We start from the raw sequence: 21,982 nt of genomic DNA, 5'->3' as shown, positions 1-21,982 counted from the left end.
AAGGTGTAGCCTCTCCCATTGGGTTTACACCCAATTTATAGGAAACTCAAGCCAAAATTTTAGAAACTCAATCTCCTCAACCTTATTACTGGAAAAGGACTCCCCATCACCCCTCCATTTTCTCACAGGACCCCCTTCAGCACAAAGCCTTCAAAATGGCTGTTCATCTCTGATTCTGTTCTAACATCAACATTGGTGTCACGATAACCTACAATGCACCAACAGGGACGCCTGGATGGCTCAGTTGTTAAAGCATCTGCCTTCGGCTTGAGCCATGATCCCCAGGGTCCTGGGATTGAAATCCACATCCACATCAGGCTCCCTGCTCAGCGGGGAGCCTGCTTCTCCCTCTTGTCTCTGCTCGTGCTCTCTCTCCTGCTATCTCTATCTCTCAAAGAAGTAAATAAAATCTTTTAAAAAAAATAATAATCCCTTCATTTGAGAAGCAGCTATTTCATACCAAGCACATCAGACATGGGGCAAGATGCTTGGAATGTGAGATAAATAAGGCAAGGTCCTTGATTTCATCAGCTCATGCTCTCGGTAGGAGGAAAGGAACAGAACCAGAGCATCTGCAAATGATAGCTAGTGGTTGTGCACAGGACTGGGGAGGCAGAGAGAAGGGAAAGGGACAATCGTGTTCCTGGAACGTCCAGGAGGCCTTCCAAGAAGGGAGCACCGCAAAGGGGCTGTAAAGAATGAATAGGAGTTTGACAGCAGGAAAAGGAGGAAAATACTCAGGGAATGGGCCCACATCAGGGGTCCAGGGGCATAAGAGTAACATGGCACATTCCAGAAACTGTGAAGGGTTCCATGCAGCTAGAGCATAGCCTGCAGTGAAGCACAGGGGTTGGGCCAAGCAGGTGGGGAGGGACTCAGTCATGTGATCACATTTGAACTTGATAAATTAACTTGAGTATAGAGGATGTTCTGGAGCAGAGACAAGCACGAGAGGACACTGGGACTATAATGCAGAGGGAGAAGGTGGCCGGGGGGTTAGGACAATGAGGGGAAAAGCCAGGAGATTTCAGAACTTAGTGACTGATTCTCTGGAGGTCGGGGGTAGGGAGACGGGGAGTCCTGCATTTAGAAGTTGGAAGAAGAGGGCAAAGGTTGATGTGATTGGTGATGAGGAGGATCTGGAGCAGCTTTGCTATGGGAACGTACATGAGTTGGCTAGGCCTGCCATAAGGAAGTACCACACACTAGAAGGCTTAAACTTCAACTATTTATTTTCTCATCATTCTGGAGGCTGGAAGTCCAAGATCAAGGTGTCAGGAGGGTTGGTTTCTCCTGAGGCCTCTTTCTCTTGTAGTTTTCCTCTATACGCGTCTGTGTTCTAATCTCCTCTTCTTATAAAAACACTAGTCACATTGGATCAGGGCCCACCCCAATTACCTCATTTTAATGCAATTGCCTCTCCAAGGCCCTGTCTCCAAACACAGCCGCATTCTAAGGTACTGAGAGTTAGGACTTCAAAATAGGAGTTTGGTGATGGAAGGTCACAAATTAGCCCATAACAGGACGGGAATGAGCTCTGTCTCCTTCAGCCCAGGGGCCATCAGCTTCTCACTGGGTAACACAGCCACCTGACGACAGGAGGACTGCAGCAACTTCCCACAGACCATGCCAGCTAGTTCTCTAGTCCAGAAGGGAAAAAAACAAAAACAAAAACAACCACATTTATTGAGCAACTACTATGTGACAGGCATGTTATGTGCAGCATGCTATTTTATCCTCACAGTAACTCCACAGGGAGCTACTGCTGTCCTTGTTGTACAGATGGAGGGACTGAGGTTCAGACAGCTTCAAACACTTGCCAAAGTTCTCATCGTTCAGATGAGCCACAGTAGCCTGACCACTGCCTGGTCTTCCCCTGCACATCGACGTGCCTGCCCGCCAAGCCCAGTCTCCACTGGAGGAGCTGGCACCCGGTTCCTCAGGGACATGCTTGACCTCTGTGTTGCCCATCTCTTGGCTGGCAGAGCCCAAGCCTAAGGTGTCCCCACCACACCAGAGATGTGGCCGTGAAAACAACAGGTAGCTCCTGGGACACCAGAGCCTCGGGTCAATATTTACCCAGTAATTCAAGCAGGCAATAAATAGCTTACAGGTAGCCTCCCTCACACACCACACAGCCCTTGGACTAGGCCCAGCCCAGCAAACCTGGGCTGGGGCCTCCTCTCTGTGGTCCCGAAGGAGTGGCTTTCTACCAGCTCCCAAGGGAGCTTTGAAAAATCCGAGGGCCCAGGCCATCCACAGACAGTTGAACTCAGAGCCTTGGGAGAGAGACTCAGGCGCCAGTAATCTTGTAAGCCTCCCCAGTGTGCAGGCAAGGCTGGAAAAATGCCGCCATCTACAATGTGGTAAGGGCTCCTCTTGTCCTTTGTCCCTGAGGGTCATGACATTCAGCACAGTGTCCCCTCCCCTCTGCCTTCCCACTCCAGCTCGTATGGACAACACACTGATGTGTGGAGGACCCCACCCCACTGTGCTGACATGTGCAGCCTGCATACACCAGGACCGCTTGTCAGAAGCCCATAGGAGAAAGGGCCATCGAACACGAGCTCCTTTGGGGCTTCCCCGAGTGGGGGATCATGAATCACACACCCCGGCTTACCCCACATCACTCCAGCATTGACAGTCTCAGCAGAGCAGTCCCAGCCTTCACTGCCAGCAGAAGAAAGGGTCCAGCCTGCCCCTGAGATGTCAGTTCCAGGGTCTGGGAGGGTGATTCCCATGGGCGGCTGGCGTGGAACATCACAGTTTGGGGAGGACAGGGACCTTGGCAATGATCCCAGCCCCTCTTTTCTGTGTGGGAAAACTGAGGCCCAGAGATGTGCAGAGATGTGCCAAAGGTCACCCACAAAAGGGCTGACCATCCCCAGGCACCAGCACGTGAGATGAAACTAACAACCCTGGCTGCTTTTCTCAGCTGTTAGACATGTTCACACATTCAACCCTCATGTCCTTGAAGGTAAGGAGAGGTTTTGCCCAATTTTAGAAAGGAAGAAGTTGAAACTTGGGAGTTTTTCCCCCCTCTCTCCTTTTAACTACAAAATAACATATAACATGAAATTTACCACCTTAACCATTTCTAAGTGTATAGCTCAGAGACATGAAGTATCTTCACACTGCTGTGCAACCATCATGCCCACCCAGCTCCAGAACATTTTTTTAAGTGAGGGCAGTGGGGGAGGGGCAGAAGGAGAGAGAGAATCTGAAGCAGACTCCCTGCTGAGCATGGAGCCCGATGCGGGACTTGATCTCACAACCCTGAGATCGAGACCTGAGCCGAAATCAAGAGTTGGACACTTAACCGACTGAGCCACCCAGGTGCCCCCAGAATATTTTCATCTTCCCAAACTGACATTGAATGATAACCCCCACCTCACCACCTTCCCCCAGCCCCTGGCAACTACCTTTCTACTCTGCCTCTATGAGTCTGACTACTCTAGGTACCTCATCTATGTGGAATCATACAGTCTTCTTGGCGACTGGCTTATTTCAACTCACATAACTTCCTCAAGGTTCAACATGCTGTAGCCTATGTCACAATGTCCTTCCTTGTGAAGGCTGAGTAGTAGAATTCCATCGTACGTATATATCACATTTTGTTTATATCATCAACTAACACTTGAGTTGTTTCCATATTTGGCCATTTTGGATTTTGCTGTGAACACGGTATACAATAGCCGTTTGAGTCTCTGCTTTCCATTCTTTTGTGTTTATTCCCAGAAATGGGACTAATGGTGATTTTATGTTCAATTCTTTGAGGATCCTTCACCCTGTTCTCCACAATGGCTGCCCCAGCCATTCCCACCAACAGTGCACAAGGGTTCCAATTTCTCCACATCCTCCCCAACACTGAGTTTCTGTTTTTCGGATAGCAGCCATCCGGACGGGTGTGAGTGGGGTGAGTGTCAGTGTCAATTTCACTTGCATTTCACTAATGGCTATTGATGTTGGGTGTCTTTCTGAGTGCTTGTTGACCATCTGTGTATCTTCTTTGGAGACACATGAAACTTAAGACTTTTAAGTAACTTGCCCAAGGCTGCAGAACTAGTGGTAGGAGGGTGGAGTCCACACTGAAACATCTAACTGTGGCAACTTGCTCTTAACCATTAATGCTGGGAGAACACACAGAGAGGTCTTGAACCAGTGCCTTGGATGTGTTAGCTGTATAAATGCTAGCTATTGCTACCATTGATATTCCTACTATTATTGCTACCATTAACATTGCCACTACTATTGTAACCATTAGTATTAGCGCTTCTATTAGTATCATTAATATTAGCATTACTACTGGGGCACTTGGGTGGCATAGTCTACCGAGTGACTGACTCTTGGTTTCAGCTCAGGTTATGACCTTGGAGTTGTGAGACTGAACCCTGTATCAGGTTCCATGCTTGGGAGGAGTCTGCTTGAGATTCTCTCTCTTTCCCACTTGTGCTGTCTCTCTCTCTCTCTAGAATAAATAAATCTTTATTTTTTATATTTTCTTTTTATTTTTTAAAAGATTTTATATATTCATTTAATTGACAGAGAGAGAGACAGCAAGAGAGGGAACCAAGTAGGGGGAGTGGGAGAGGGAGAAGTAGGCTTCCCGTGGAGCAGGGAGCCCCATGCAGGGCTCCGTCTCAGGACCCTGGGACCATGACCTGAGCCAAAGGCAGACACTTAACAACTAAGCCACCCAGGCACCCCCAGGATAAATAAATCTTTAAACAAATATTAGCACTGCTACCATTAATATTGCCATTACTATTACTACCATTAATAGTACTTCCCCTGCTACTACAAGGCCCCTTAAGACTAGAATCAGCTAGTTTTCTCTCACCACACAGCTGTGACCCCATCACAGTATCCGAGGTATTGCTAGCACGGTTGGCACTAAAAGAGAAAAGATGGAGGACTATCAGGGCTTTGTGATTCACTCTTTATTTTAGCATTTCTCAAAAAGTAGGCTGTGGACTGCCTGGATCAGAGTTTCCTGGGAATACGGTGTTTCTTTCTTCCCCAAGATTTTACTTCTGAGAGAAAGAGAGGGAGAGTGCACGTGCGTGTGCAAGAGTGCCTGAGCAAGGGGAGTGGAAGGGCCAGGGGGAGAGGGAAAAGCAGACTCCCTGCTGAGCAGGGAGCCCAATATGGGGCTCGATCCCAGGCCCCCAGAATCATGACCTGAGCCAAAGTCAGATGCTTAACTGACTGAGCCACCCAGACGTCCCCTGGTTTTAAAAACTCAGCTTCCAGACCTCCGTCTCAGACTTCCTGGGCCAGAATTTCAGGGTGGGGGAGCAGCTGGACATCTGCAGGACACAGGTGCCAGGGGACCCCGCACTCAGGACGACTGATCTTTGTCCAGTGATGCTGGGCAGGAGCCCTGGTCACCAGTGAGCCTCAGGCACAGATGTGGGTTTGGTAACAATGATTCCCCCACCAAGAAACAAAAACAAACAGACTGTGATTTGCTTCATTTTTCCTGCTTTCATGAATTTCTAAATTTCTCTGGTGATCCTGTATTAGTTTTACACTGAAAAAATAAACATGTTAAAAAAGCAACCCCAAATTTTGAGTCACCAATAAACTCTTTTTTAACAGCTTTATGGAAACATAACTCCTGTATAATAAAGCTGCACCATTTAAGTGTACAATTTGATGAGGTTTTTTTAAGATTTTATTTATTCATTTGAGAGAGAGCGAGAGAGAGAGAGAGCACAAGCTTGGTGGGGATGGGCAGAGGGAGGTGCAGATGCCCCGCTGAGTAGTGTCCCTGTGGCGTTCGATCCCAGAACCCTGAGATCTTGACTTGAGCCAAAGGCAGATGCTTAACCAGCCAAGCCATGCAGGTACCCCTACGATCTGATGGGTTTTGACACATGTATGAGACCATCATTAGACTTGCAATAGCATATTCAACACCCCAAAAAGTCTCCTCATGTCCCTTTGTAGAAGCACTTGTATTCATATTGTATGCTTTCCTTCCTTTCTGCCCACCGACCCTCCCCGCCGCTCCTCCCTAAGACTTCAGCATCAGAATGCATAGACTATATGGGGAAGGGATGTTGGTACCCTTTTCCAGGGAGCACTGCCATTGAAACAACCCTGGTAACACCAGTGGGAACAACAGACCAGGTCTCAGCAGCCGGCAGTAAAGCAGCAGGCCTAGGCTAACATGGGCTGCAGCGCTCCGTGGCGTGGTAACAAGAGCAGAAGCAAGGGGCTAAATCACCAAACACTTTAGCAGGCACTGGTCTCTGAGTCCAGGGTACCCTCCTCTGGCATCGCCAACTTCCAAATTTCTATCCATCCTTCAGAACCCACCTCTTCTTCTGGGATGTCTCTCTTGGCCCACATCCCCACAACTCCCTTGTCTCAGGGATGGTGCCCAATGGCAAGGAGTATCTTTTGCTGAGCATTAAACTAAGCTGAAGGACTTGGGACATCATCCTGGCCACCTCACAACAACGGGAACTGTGATTTCTGAACCTACACCCAAAGGCAGATATCTCTCTCTCTTTTTGCTTCAACTTTCCAAGGAAGATTCACAAATGCCCATCTCAGTGCCTAATAGCGTCTTCATTTCACTCCAGCTCCTTGCAACGACATCCTAACACCTGACTGTGCTCATCCACCCCAGATCACCTGCCAGGGTCTCCTGGCTGGCTCCACTGCCCACCCAACCCCAACTCTTGAACAGTGTCCCTGGAACCAAGACTGGAGCCTCTCCAGCCACCCTACCCTCACTTCAGCCTCCTATGGGGAGAAGGCAGAGAGGAGGGAGGGGGGCAGGGCTGCAGAGGAGGCCAATCAGTGTCCTGCGTGTTCTCAGTAACAGGATGGAAGTGGTGCGGGGCCGATGGGCTGGATTTCCCTAGTGACATGACCTATCTGGCCTCCCTACCAGGCTGCACCTTCTTCAAACCAGGCACTTGGGCACAACTCCATGATAACCATCATCATGCCTACATCTGAGTTTTGCTGAGCACTTTCTGTATACCAAAGGCTTTTATCCACAGTATGTCACTGCCTCCTCACAAACAGCCCCATGACGTAACCATTACTAGCTCTATGCTTCACAGAAGACACAGAAGGGCTAACTCGCCCATTGGCCTATCTGAGATGGGGCAGAACCAGGATTCATGTGTCTACTTGAGACCTGACCTCCTCACCCCAAGGCTACGGCACCTCCCTCACCTCTAATCCCAGAACAGACAAGGAACAGGTGCAGAATCAGTATCCTTCTGCACACGTGGCAGCTGAGCTCTTGTCTGGGCCTTTGGCTTCCACCCCAGGAACCCAGCCCCAGGCTTCGGGACAGAGCCCATCTCCTGTGCTGCTGCAGAGTCCAGGCCCGCTGGAAGGGCATGGGGGCTGTCCTGACCCTGTCACCCATGCATGTGCCCTGCAGCTACGGCCCCAGGGCCCCACTCATCAGGGAAGCAGCCCCCCAGTCAGGGCCAATGAGGAGGCTCATTGCTTGTGTCTGAGCCTCATTCCACGCCTACATCACCTCCCTACCTTCTCAGGAGACACCTGACAGGGGTGTCTCAGAAGAGAAAGGTGTGTAGTACCTCCCATATCCCCAACCTCAGCCCTCGGGAAGTATGGCAACTAGACACAGAGCTGCCCAGCCAGCCTGCCACGCCTGGTAAGGTCAGAGGAAATTTGTGTTTCTGTGCCATCTGACAAGGAGGAAACAAAGAGTCTGGGCAGGAGGACAGGTGAGAGCAGGAGGAGGGTCTGGGGAGAGGGGGTACAACATGGCAGTTGGTGCTAAATTCTCTTGTGAGAGAAAATTCTCTCATGAGGGAGCCATAGATCCCCAGAACCATACTGTCCACTGTCACACTGAAGTGTGTCTGCCATGCTATCCTGCGAGATGAACTTCCCCTCCGTGGCACCCAGGCCTTCAGGAAAAGTCAGTCTCACACAAAAGGGGGATATCTCTGGTGCTCTGGGGCATGAAGGAAGAGGAACTGCGTCCAGCAGGGGACAGCTGACGAGGGTAGCAGACACGAAGCTGAGAGGAGCAACAAAGAAGGTGGGTCAGTGAGTGAGATGATGAAGAGTTTTGAGGGACACCAGAGAGAATCTAGACCAATCGATGGCAGCATCTGCCCTGGGGCTCAGCCCACATCCTCCCCCAGCCCCCGAAGTCCTACTGAGGATTGCATGGGCGAACTCCTCCCAGAACTGGAGCCAAGGGATGACCCACACACCAAAAGTCTAAAGGACCTGTGTCCTAAGGACCATGGTTAGGAAGAGGGCTTGCAAACCCCATCCTCCAGATGAGGGAACTGAATCTTCTACCCCTTTGCTCCCTCCACTCAACCACAACCCCCTCCCTCTCCTTCTCTAAAACAAAGGAGTGGAACTTTAGGTCCCTCCCCACCCTGCCTCTCGCCAACACTACCGACTCGCTCCCTGCCTATGTCTACCTGCACCTTCTCTGGGGAGAAGACCCCCATCAGCATTTCCTTAAGAACAGAGGCCACCCATCCCTCAGAACCTCCTGAGTAAATTCTGCACCAATCCATGGCCACAGCTCTATTTTTTTTTTAATTAACTGTGGTAAAATATATACATAACAAAAACCTACCCTCTTAACTCCTTGTAAGCATACAGTTCAGTGGCATTCACTGTTAGGCAACCATCATCAGGATCCATCTCCAGACCTCTTTTTTTTTTTTTTTTTTTAAGATTTTGTCTATTTATTTGACAGAGAGAGACCGTGACAGAGGGAGCACAAGCAGGGGGAAAGGGAGAGGGAGAAGAAGGCTTCCCGCAGAGCAGGGACCCCGATGTGGGTCTCGAGCCCAGGACCCTGGGATCATGACCTGAGCAGACACCTAACTACTGAGCCACCCAGGCACCCCTCCAGACCTCTTTTGATCTTTCTGAACTGAAACTCTCTATCCATTAAACAACAACCTCTCACTGACTCCTCCCTGCAGCCCCTGGCACTCACCATTCTATTTTCTGAATTGTATGGACTTGACCATTCTCGGAATGTCAAGCAAATGGAATCCCACTATTTGTCTTTCCGTGGCCAGCTTATTTCACTCAGCATCATCCTTGAGTTTCATCCATGTCGGAGCCTGTGTCAGAACGTCCTTCCTCTTCAAGGCTGAATAATATGCCAGGATATGGCTGGACCACATTTCTTTATCCATTCATCCACTGATGGACATACGGGTTCCTTCCACCTTTTCGCAATTGTGAGTGACGTTGCTCTGAACATGGGCACGTGAATATTTCTTTGAACCCCGTTTGCAATTTTTTTTTGGATATATGCCCCAAAGCAGAATTTCTGGATCAAATGGCAACTCCATGTTTAACTGTTTTTGAGGAACTTTCCACAGGGGTCGCCCCGTTTTACATTCCCACCAATAATGCACAAGAGCCCGAATTCTTCCATGTCCTCTCATTATTTTTTATTCCCTCAGCTCTTTTCACCTTAGTGGAAAAGCATAAGCAAAACACTTACGCTCCCTACTCATGCTGGTGAAAAGTGGGAATGTTCAGCCTTCCTGTGTATTTTTCCACTGGATTCCCAAGTCCTGTATGGTTCCTAGTGCTTCGATGTTTTACATCATATAAAACAAAGTCTGGATGACAATACTTCCCGCTTCACCTCGTTTGGCTTCTGGCCTGGAGCTGGTTGGAGGTCACTTCGACCTGACTGTGGGAAGGTCAGGACACCTGTGGTGGCCGCCAACTCTGGGCCTCAGAGGCTAAGGGATGGCCGTGAGCCCGGGGCTATTGCAAGGTCTTCCCCTCGACAGCCGATTGGCTAAAAAATAAATTCGCTGCTCATTGGTGGAACGTGGGGTTTTCATAGAGACAGTCCTGAAGAAGCCCTCACACACAGAAAGGCCACACCTGTGAAAATCCGGATTTTAGGGTCAAAGGACTCACAGAAGATATCCTGTCCACCCCCCCTCCAAAACTCCATGGCAGAAAGACATCTGCCCTCTTCTTAAAAATCTCAAGGGAAAGGAAGGTGCTTTCTGTGTAGTTCTTAAATTATACTGTAACGATCTGCGTGTTTGTATTCCCTCAAAATTCATATGTTGAAATCCTAAGCCCCAAAGTGAAGGTATGCCGAGGTGAGGCCTTTGGGGAGTGATAAGCAGGATTAATAGCCTTGTAAAAGAAACCCCACAGAGCTCCCTAACCCCTTCATCCATATGAAGACAAAACAAGAAGACAGCTGTCTATGAGAAAGTGGGTCTTCACCAGACACGGAACCTGCTGGCACCATGATCTTGGACTTCCCAGCCTCCAGAACTGAGAGAAAGAAACCCCTGTTGTTTAAGACACTCAGTCTATGGTATTCTGTTACAGCAGCCTGAACCCCTAAGACATACTCCATTAAAAAGTAGGGGAGGTGGCTAAGGAAGGTAAGGTGTTTGCCTCCCTCCGTGTTTTATATATTTTATACTACAGAACTCTCCAGATCCTGAGGGATATATAATACAGAGACCATTTTACAGATTAGGAAGCTAAGGCTTATGGGGGGTTAGCAGCTTGCCCATTAATGATGGCGATGCAAACCCAGACATGTCAGACTCCACCTCCAGCTGCTTCTCACCAACACCCTCCATTTCCATTTCTCACCTCCTTGCTGCAGTGGGGGTAGGGGAAAGGGGGAAAGGTGCTGTGGCTTCAGACCCTGGGCCTCTACTTTGCAGGTTCGGGCCTGGACTTCCACCTTTCCCCCAGAGGTGACCAGGCTCCAGAGGTTTGCCCCACCCCACCCCCACCCGCCAACAGAGAGAGGAGACCAACTTGAAAACAGGGTCAGGTTTATCCATGTATTTTTTTTTTTTTTTTTTTTTTTTTTTTTAAAGATTTTATTTATTTATTTGACAGAGAGAAATCACAGGTAAGCAGAGAGGCAGGCAGAGAGAGAGGAGGAAGCAGGCTCCCTGCCGAGCAGAAAGCCCGATGTGGGGCTCGAACCCAGGACCTGGGACCATGACCTGAGCCGAAGGCAGCGGCCCAACCCACTGAGCCACCCAGGCGCCCCTAGGTTTATCCATGTATTATGATCAGATGGTGACAGGTTGCCTGACTCCCCATCAGCCACCGTCCACTGGCTCAGAGAGCAAATAAGGTCAGAACCAGATCGGGAGGAAGAAAGTCAATGCCGAGTGATTTTCAGATTTTTTAAACGCATTTTAAAATGCAAGCGGGATGCCTGGTGGCTCCATCAGTTAAGTGTCTGCCTTCAGGCTCAGGTCATGATCCAGGGTCCTGGGATCGAACCCCACATTGGGGTCCCTGCTCAGCAGGGAGTTTGCTTCTCCCTCTGCCTCTGCCTGTCGCTCCCCTACTTATGCTCTCTCTCGCTCACTCTCTCTGTCAAATAAATAAATAAAATTTTTTTAAATCCAATAACTAAAAATGTAAGCTTTCCATAAGATGTACTATCTTAACTATTTTTAAGTGTACTATTCAATAGCATTAGGTACACTCTCATCGTGGTGCAACCCTTATCGCCACCCATCTCTAGAACTTTCTCGTCTTCCCAAACTGAAACTCTGTCCCCAGGAAACATGAACTCCCCACTCCCCCTCCCACCAGTCCCGGGAGCCTCCATTCTACTTCCTGCCTCTGGGAATTTGACTGCTCCAGGAACCTCATGAAAGTGGGATCATGCAGCCTTTTTCCTTTTATGGTTGGCTTATTTCACTCAGCATGATGTCTTCAAGGTGGAACATACGGATTATAAGACCCTTCACACACTGTGTTGAGGTCTGGTAAGTCACCCCTCTCGGCTGGGGAATCCAACACCAACTGGCCTGCACTAGAAAACCACTAACAAACCCACGCCACACCTCCAACAGATCTGTTAGGGGGACATCCTCTTCTCCACTTCTATACTTCCCGATCTTGCTAAAGTCCCTAAATGTTCAGATCACTTCTCACTAACTTGTTTTAGTGGGTGGGGAGGGGGGACTGAAGGATGAGGAGGGGGGATGGTTCCCTGTCACACCTGCACGGGCCCTTCTTCTCCTCAGGGTTCAGCACATCCCCAAACACCCCAGGGGCGGTCCCCCTGAGGAAGGCATCCAGAACCGGCAGCCACCTCTCAGGGGTAGGGGCACTTGGCAGCTCCTGCCATACAGCTGGGCACCTGCTGGCCTTATTTGAGTCTTCTGCCCCCTGGTCCTGTCCACTCAACTACAGCCCCCAAACAAAAGCTCCTCCCAAATAAAGATGACCTCTGGGTCCCTCCCATTCTGCTTCATTCCAGCTACTCCACCATCCTGCTCCCTGCCCGTGCCCACCTGTGCCGACCTGCCATTTGTCCCCTCACCGCTCCAGTCATTCCCTGTGGGTTGAGGCCACCTGTCCCTTCCAGTGACATCCTGGCTGCCCCAGACTGCCCAGGGCGGCTTCCCCCTGACCTCCTGGAACACACACGGCCGTGAGATTGCATCAGGCACACCTTTAGACTGGAAGTGCCACATGGGCAAGGACTCTGCTATTTGTCTTGGCTACACCTTTTTCTTTAATTCCCTGCTGCCCTCATTTACGGCCCCATAAAACTACAGGATTAGAAAGAAAGAAATAACCAATTGGCCGTTGGCGCTCCCTCTTCAGGGACAGGTTGGGAGGGGTCCTACTTTCCAAGTTCAGAAGTGAAAATATCGCCTTTCACCTAAACAAGAGATGAACCCAAGAGGCCTTGGAGAGCTCGACAGCTCCCTTCTGAGCCCTTCTTGTCCACTTGCAAAAGGACTTCTCCCCGAGTGACATCTTCTGGACTCTTCTCCATCTCCCACCTCATCCTGCCTCCTCACTCCCAGCTGCCCGGATACTCATAAGTATCCAGAGCTGCCCCCAATCCTTACCATAAGCCCTCCCCACCACTCATTTTCCCTCCTGGATCCTAGACTTCTTCCTCCCCAAGACCTCTTTCCTGCTTCCCCAACAAATCCCCTCCGTGGGACCTCTCTCACCTTGTTTGTAAGTGAAGGAGAATCAAACTAAGGGCCCTTCCCCTGAAGCATCCTCCCCACCTCCTCAGCACCATGCATCACCATATACCACCTGCCCCTTCCGTGGGAGGAGGTCCCACTGGCGGAAGGGCAGGGCCAGTCTCTGGTGCCCAAAGAACCTCTCACCCACCATCAGTCACTCTAGCTGACCCTTGGAAAGGCCCAGTTGACAAAACCCTTATCACTTCTTTCCCTGGTGGGAACATTCCAGAATCCGCTTCACACCTCCACATTTTAGAAACCACCTGTCTTTTCATCTTCCTCTCAGGCCTATTTTAAGAAGTGAGAGCACCCCATTTTCATAAATATTTCATCCCACTGTTGGAGGTGTCTTTTACTCCTCACTTCTTCTTCACTCATCTCCAACCTACTTTCATGACTTAAAAATTCTTAATAGATCAGGTCTCTTGCAGAGCATTTCTCCTGTGTTCCACAGCTACCTCCATCACTGGGGACCTGGTCCTCTCTGGCCGTGGCTGGGGCACCAGCCAGCCAATGGCTCTCCTGACTCCCTCCCTACTGCTGCTAACCAACCTCAGCAAGCCAACGCAGGAAGTCTCCATGCCCCCCTTCCTCAAAAACCTAAAGTGATTCCCTATCTTTTCTGGAATAAAGCTCTTGAAGCCAGCCTCCCCTTCCAGAATCACCTCCCACAACCTCAGTGCACTACAGCTGAATGTACCTACTTCTCCTTCATAGAATGTGCGTGGTTTATCTCCTGCTTTCAGCGGACTGGACAAGTAAGAGAGAATTTAGTTTTGAAAGAAGGTAGCTATTCTACCATGGCTGATGGCAGCAGGAATGATCCAGAAGGAGAGAAAGAATGCGTAAGTCAAAGGAGAGAAGGGAGGTTTGTACGAGCCACCCTTGAGCATCGGGAAGGAATGGGGTCCAGTCCACAGGGGAGAAGAGAGAGGCCTTCCAGAAGAGCAAGAGCAGTGAGGCCACATGCAGATGGGAAGAAGGGTCACAGACAGGCCCTGAGAGAAGTAGGTGGGTGGATGTTGAGGTAGGAGCACATGGATATCTTCTGTTTTATGGATGAGATAAGAAGCTGAGAGGTGTGGAGGTCTGGGGGGATAGAAGGAATGAAATATAGGACGACATCAACTATGAAAATATGCTCCCCCTTATGCAGCTATGTCTGTCTGCCTAACTGTCTTTCTGCATACTGGCCCACCCCTCCCTCTACCAAACCTGGAGAGGAAAACATTGGAATGTAATGTGAGGCTACATCCCAACAGAGGTTTTAGGGCTGGCTTCTGCTCTCTTTTTTGTATGTTTCTATTTTCCACCATTTGTCCTGTGCATGGAATTAATTTCATTGTTAAAATAGAATTTTTCAGAGTAAAAGCAAAATGAGTTACAGGCTTGTATCTGAAGCTGAACCACAGTCAGAGAGTTCTCAAAGCAGAGTCAGCCTTGAAGGAAAAAGGCAGATTCTGGCCCAAATATGAACAGAAGAGTCTGCCTTCTCCCTGGGGAAGGAACAAAGTAGCTACAATCTTTCCCTTTCTCTCTCTGTTTCTCTGCCTGCCCCCCCACACACACACGCCAGGACCCATTGGGCCAGAGGAGCACAGGGCTATGATGCTCTGTTTTCCATCACCGTCTAGGGCCCCATGTTCATGAAAATCCCTGCGTCCCTGGCTCTCTGAGTCCAGCCCACATCTCACAATCCTTCCATTTGACACCGTAAGGACCCTGAAGTTGTCCACAACTGTGGTCTCTATGATGTGTCTCTTAAGAGTCAAAAAATCCAGAAAATTGTGGCTTTGGGATGAAAGGTGACACCATAGTTGAAATAAGGCTGAGCTGGCTGAGCAGAAAGGAAATTAAACACCAAGAGTGAATCTCAAATTTTGCCCGTGGCTTCAGAGAGAAGACAGTCCTGGATTGTCACCATCTGTCCCTCCAAGTACAGGACAGTAAATGTTGTGGAGATACAGGACAGAATCCTTCTCTCTCCAATGTTCTGGGCCAATGTTCTGAGCCCTGATTGCCTTCCCAGAACCAAAAAGAATGACTTTAAACTAAGAAAGGATGGCACTAAAGGCACAGGCAACGAGAGAGAAAAATAAATTGGACTACATCAAACTTTAAAACTTTTGTGTGCCCAAGGACACAATCCACAGACTGGGAAGGGAACCTACAGAATGGGAGAAATATTTGCAAATCCTATATCTCATAAGAGGTTAACATCTGGAATCTCTAAAGAATTTCGACAACTAAGGGCACCTGGTTGGCAGAGTCGGTGGTAGAGTTTGTGAATCTTGACCTCAGGGTAGTGAGTTCAAGCCCTACTTTGGGCATAGAGCTTACTTTAAAACAAAATCTTAAAAAAAAAAAAAAGATTTCTGCAACTCAGTAATAACAGAGAAAAAACAAATAACCCCATTAAAAACTGAACAAAGGATTTGAATGGACATTTCTCTAAAGAAGACATAGAGGGGCACCTGGGTGGCTCAGTCGTTAAGCGTCTACCTTCGGCTCAGGTCATGATCCTGGGGTCCTGAGATCGAGTCCCATGTCGGGCTCCGTGCTCTGAGGGAAGACTGCTTCTCCCTCTCCCACTCCCCCTGCTTGTGTTCCTTCTCTGGCTCGCTCTCTCTCTGTGTCAAATAAATAAAATCTTTAAAAAAGAAGAAGAAGAAGACATAAGAAAGGTCAATAAGCACCTGAAAAGATGTTCTGCATCACTAACTATTAAGGAAATGCAAATTAAAACTAAGGAGGGAAACCATATTTAGACCAAGTGGCTGGAGGGAAGATTCAGACCAGCCAGCCTAGTTCTAAAGCAGTTTCCCCAGGAAGAGAGAGGCATCTGTGTCACTGGGTCATCTGAAGCACGAGATTAGACGCCCCTCTTTGGGGGAATGGTGGGGGTGCTGTATAGTTCTCATAGGATGCTCCTGGGTCATTCCAGGCTGCCCCAGGATTTTCACTGTGACAAGCTCATTACTTGTATTCAAAAAACAAGTGTGCCTAGAAGCCAGAGAAAAGGCCAAGTCAAGTTGGATCAGTGGAAAAGACTCAATGGGGAGCAGTGTTCCCCTGGCTCCCTGCATGCCCTGTGTGAGCTCCGGGGCCATCTACCTCGAGCCTGAGCAATGCAGTCATGGGTTGCTGCCTTCCTGCACCTCAGGACACCAGGCACCATGGAGCATGGTCCTAAAAGACCAGTTCTGGAGCCGAGAGAGGGAGAAGGCCTTGTTCAAGGCTCCCAGCAGGTCAGGGGCAGAGCTTCACGCAGGTCTTTGAAGTCCGCCCGCCACCCCCAGTGATTGCCTGACACCAAGCCTGAGAGGCCACCAGCTTCTTTGAGAAGTGGCCCAACATCTCAGCAACTTCGTCTTATCTAATGCAAGTCGCTCTCCCCACTTGAACCCTCTTCCCTTTTCTGAGTCTGTTCCCATCCCTATGTCTTATTACCCAAAACCTGCCCTGCCTGGGGCTCCCCATCTCATCATTGTTGCAGGCATTCTCATTACTGGATGCGTTGGTGGCGGTGGCGACCCATGGCCTCCTCTCCTCCTCGGAGCTGTGCTCTCTCCCACCATGGCCCTTGAACGTCACAGAGCAAGTCTGCAGATCTTCTCCCATCAGGAGAGATTTTACCTTTTCTTTTCCCCTGGGGTAGTCTAAACAAGCATCTTAAGAAAAAGACATTTATGGCCCGGACAACTGGAGATAAGCCAAGATCATCCGTCTGCCCAAATGGCCCAAGCTGAGCCTGAGCTGCAGTGTTGTCAGAGTGATTTTAGCACAGACCCTGCTAGATGTTAGGCTCTTACAAACTCGAGATAAGGCCCTCATTTTTATAAGGCTTGGAGGAGTAGAAGGGAGACAGGGAGTTTCATGATAGTTGCCACTGTAGATAAGGAGAATATATATTTTGTTTAACCAAACCTGTCCTTTGGCTGGAGACTCCAATGAAGTAGTATCCATCAAATCCTTTTCTGATTTATACAAATACCTGATTCCCCCGATAAGGAAAAGTGTAAGTCAACACTGCTCTGTTGTAATTGGGTGTTACCTGTCCAGATACCGGACTTTTTATCTCCAGATCCTTCTGCAGGCTCCCTTCAGCTTTATCTGCCTCGTAGGTGTGACCAAATTGCCGTGTGTGTGTGTGTGTGTGTGTGTGTGTGTGTGTGTGTTGGTTCCAAGGGTCCATTCATGAATATATCCTAAAGAAATGCCACAGAAAGAGTGACTTGGAATCTAAAGAGGAGAAAAAAGGGAGCTGACAGGACCATGATGGATCTATTTAATAATCATGCTTAAGCCGCCTGGTATTGTCTGCTTTTTGGAGATCTCGTCTGGGATCCATCACCCATAACACGAGCAACCGAATCCCAGGGCTGCCCTGATAAGAGATCGACACTGTGGTAAGTCATCCCACACCTCCGGACTCAGTTTCTCCTTCTATCTACCACCACGTGTCTATTATGAGGATAGATGAGCTGCGTTATGCCAAAAAATCTTACGACAGAAAGGCTGGTGGATTAAATCAAGATTTACAAAGAATTATGTCCAAAGGATCATTATTTATGATGTGCTTCATGGAGGTAATAGATGACACCTGGAAGGGACCCCAGAGAAAACCTACTTCCGATGCCTCATTTACCAGATGAAAAAAGTGGGGGGGAGAATACCCCTCCCATCCCTCCCACTCCCACTGCTGGTCAAGGAAGACAAGTTGGTGATGCAAGTCACTGGCAAATCAAAGTCCATCCTTCCAGTGACTCTTAGGATTTATAGCAACATAGAGAAACAGCTGTGATAAAATTTTGAGCACCATAGCAGAATCCAAAGTAGCACACATTTTATGACTATAGCTGGGCCATGTGTGAGCATGGGAAATGCAGTATTTCAAAATGAATGAAAATAATTGTGTTTGGGAGTGGCTTTTAGTTTAGAATTTGGCCTCTAATTTTACCGCTTAGTTACTGGCCTATCAAAAAATCATTACATTCTCTTTGTAAAAAGATTTTTTTTTTTTTTTTGGCATGCAATACAAACGTGTATAAGGTATAAAAAGTACAAGTGCCGGGGCGCCTGGGTAGCTCAGTGGGTTAAAGCCTCTGCCTTCGTCTCAGGTCATGATCCCAGGGTCCTGGGATAGAGCCCCACATCAGGCTCTCTGCTCGGCAGGGAGTCTGCTTCCTCCTCTCTCTCTGTCTGCCTCTCTGCCTACTTGTGATCTCTGTCTGTCAAATAAATAAATAAAATCTTTAAAAAAAAAAAAAAGTACAAATGCCTACCCACTCTCACTCCCCAATCTCTTAATCCCATCCGCCCAGGTTCCCTAGCTTTGAATCTGCAGTACCTTTCCAGACCTTTACTTAGATAGAAACCTAAAGCTCAATGTTTGTATTTACGGGTTTTTTTTTTTTATTTTAATGAAAAGGGCATGCCCTTTGAGATGCTGACTCTCAATTGCCACACTATTTAATAACTGGGAACAAATCATCCTGTGACAATAGGCTGTCAGAGGGTGCGCTCTCCACCAAGCAACCAGGAAAAGGTGACTTGTAGAGCAGGGCAAGAAAAGAGTTCATTCACCTTCCTAAGAGGAGACTTTACTCCCAGAAAAACACCAACTCAGCATGGCTTCTCCTGCCCCAGCTCCTTCCCTTTCAGCCTGAAAGCAGCACCAAGTGAGTTAGTCTATGGACTCGGTCCCCCTCGGCTTAGTCACAGACTAGCTTGATAGAGGGAGGCTCTGAGGCATTGGTGAATCAGTGTGCATGAGTGACTTGAGAAAAACAAATCATAAAACAGGAATTATGGGAACAGTAGGTGGAACAGGCAGGGATTATGTCCAACATTTTATGTTATATACTTGGATAATATTCCTGAGAAACCCACCATCCTTCATGACTCAATTCATAGGCCACTTTCATTAAATATTAATTTGTTCTTAACTCTGGGTTGTCATAATATACTAATCCAAATTCTGGAACTGGGTACTTTCATAATGCAGTGCCCTAAATACCCTCTAACTATAAAGACACCCCCATTTACACACCATGCCCATCAACACATGGCCCCATCTACAGACCCCAAAACAGTGGTAGTTGGTTCTCCATATTTAGAGTTGCCAGAGCTAGCAAATAAAAGCACAGGATACCCAGTTAAATTGGAATTTCAGACAAACAAATCATATTTTAGTCTATGTCCCATATAGCCTGAATTTTACCTGACATCTCTACCCAAATGCTATAGCCTCTGCTGGCCAGATGATTTGGTAATTTTCTCTGATAACTTTAGTTTTTCAGCAAGCACAGTCTGGGGGTGCTTGGGTGGTTCAGTCAGTTAAGTGTTCAACTCTTGGTTTTGGCTCAGGTCATGATATTAGGATCATGAGATCGAGCCCCCACACTGGTCTCTGCCAGGTAATTAAAACTCTGTATGGCAATTTTTATTTCTTTTTTGTGTGAGATGTCTGTTCATATCTTTCATCTAATTTTGTATCAAAGCCTTATCTTGTTCTTACTGATTTGTGAGAGCTTTTCATACATCTGTCATGCATAGAATAGTCTTTCCTTCCCTGAGGTTACATAAATGTTCAGTGTATGTTTTCTACAACTTTTGTGGTTTTATTTTTTTATATATTCTATCCAACTAAATTTTATATATACAGTGTGAGATAGCACTTGTCTCAAATGTTTACATTTGTTTACAAATGGTTAGCAGTTTTCCAAACACTTTTATTGCATAATCTGTTCTTTCTGAAATGCCACATTTATAATGAAATGCCACATTATAATGTAGCAAACACCTATGTATATTTCTGGACTACCTATTTCTATTCCATTGATCTTCCTGCAAATTATTACATCAATGCTACATTGCTCTCATTACAGCCTTTATAATACATTTTAACATTTAATGGTCCCCTATGATTACTCTTCTTCCATCGCTATTTTTATTCCTTTAGTATTTCAAATAAATGTCAATATAAATTTGTGAAGTTCTAAGATATCAGTGTATCTTTCAATATTGAGTTTTCTCATCTAAGAGAATAGTATATTTCTCCATTTATTCCACCTTTTCCTACATACCTCAATAAAGTTTAACACTTTTTTGTGAAGCCCCCCACTTTCCATTGTCAATGAAAATCACATAGGAAGCTTGGTCTCACAACCCTATCCCGTAGCAACAAAGCAACAACACGCTCAACTGGAACGGTGTCCAAGAAGCCTACTGGAGTCAGGACTTTCACCACCACACACTAACAATGAGACCATCCTTTTTCTTGTATAAGTGGTGGCCACACAGAGTAACAACATACCTCTGATGATCTCAGAGTGACATCAGTAGAGGCATAGTGGGGAGCCTGTGTCAGAAACCTACTGTAATAGAAGATTTATTTTTTTTTATTTTTTTTTAAAGATTTTATTTATTTATTTGACAGAGAGAAATCACAAGTAGGCAGAGAGGCAGGCAGAGAGAGAGGAGGAAGCAGGCTCCCTGCTGAGCAGAAAGCCCAATGCGGGGCTCGAACCCAGGACCTGGGATCATGACCTGAGCCGAAGGCAGCAGCTTAACCCACTGAGCCACCCAGGCGCCCCGAGAAGATTTAAATAAGAGCCTGTCTTGTAATGTGATATGCAAAATGTCCAAGTTTCAGTTGAAAATCATTCCTTATATGGAGAACCAGGGAAAACCCATCTTGATAAGGAAAGACAACCAACCAATATAATACACGTTAGAATTATCTGATACAGATTTTATAGAAGCCACAATAGAAATTCTCCAATAAATAATTGCAAACATGCTTGAAACAAACGAAAAAGTAGAAACTCTTAGCAAAAAAAAAAAGCAGGTAAAGAAGAAGCAAAGAGAAATTTTAGAACTAAAAAATACAGTAACCAAAATTAAAAATTCAGGGGGTGGATTCAGGAACAGAATGGAGGGGACTAAAGTAAGAATCCATGAACTTGAAAATAGAACAGTAGGGGTGCCTGGCTGGATTGGTCAGTGGAGCATGCAACTCTTAATCTCAGGATTGTAGATTCGAGCCCCATGTTGGGTCTAGAGAGTACTTAAAAATAAAATCTTAGGGACACCTGTGTGGTTCAGTTGTTAAGCATCTGCCTTCAGTTCAGGTCATGATCCCAGGGTCCTGGGATCCAGCCCCATATCGGGCTCCCTGCTCAGCAGGGAGCCTGCTTCTCCCTCTCCCACTCCTCCTGCTTCTGTTACCTCTCTGGCTCTGTCTCTCTCTGTCAATAAATAAATAAATAAATAAAGTCTTTTAAAAAATAAAATAAAATAAAATAAACAAAATAAAATAAAATCTTAAAAAAAAAACAGTATAAATATTACCCAATCTGAACAACAAAGAAAAAACAGACTTAAGAAGTGGAGAGAACCTCAGAGATGATGGGACAATAACCAAAAAGTAACATCCATGTCACTGGAGTCCAGGAAGAGAGGACAATAGAGCAAGGCTAAAAAGGTATTTTAAAAAATATGAAAATTTCCAAATTTGGCAAAAGACATAAACTTATAGATTCAAAAAAACTGAGTGAACCTCAAAACAGGATAAATTTCAAAAAATTCATGTCAAATTTCATTATAGTCAAACTTTGGAAAAATAAAGACAAAAAATAAAATCTTGAAAACAGTGAGAGAAAAATGACACTCACCTATGGGGAAAAACAACTGGAATGACAGTATATTTCTCAGCAGAAACCATGGGGGCCAGAAGAAAGTGGCATAATATTTTCTAAATGCTAAGAGAAAAATATTGTTAACTCAGAATTCTATACTCAGCAAAAATATCCAATAAGAATAAGAGTAAATCAAAGCATTCTCAAATGAAGGAAAACTAATAGAATTTTTTGCCAAAGACCTACATTAAAAGAATGGCTAGGGCTGCCTGGGTGGCTCAGTGGGTTAAGCCTCTGCCTTCAGCTCAGATCATGATCTCAGGGTCCTCGGATCGAGTCCCACAT

The sequence above is a fragment of the Lutra lutra genome, chromosome 2 (assembly GCF_902655055.1).
Source record: "Lutra lutra chromosome 2, mLutLut1.2, whole genome shotgun sequence".
NCBI lineage: Eukaryota > Metazoa > Chordata > Mammalia > Carnivora > Mustelidae > Lutra > Lutra lutra.
Note: the sequence above shows the minus strand (reverse complement) of the source record.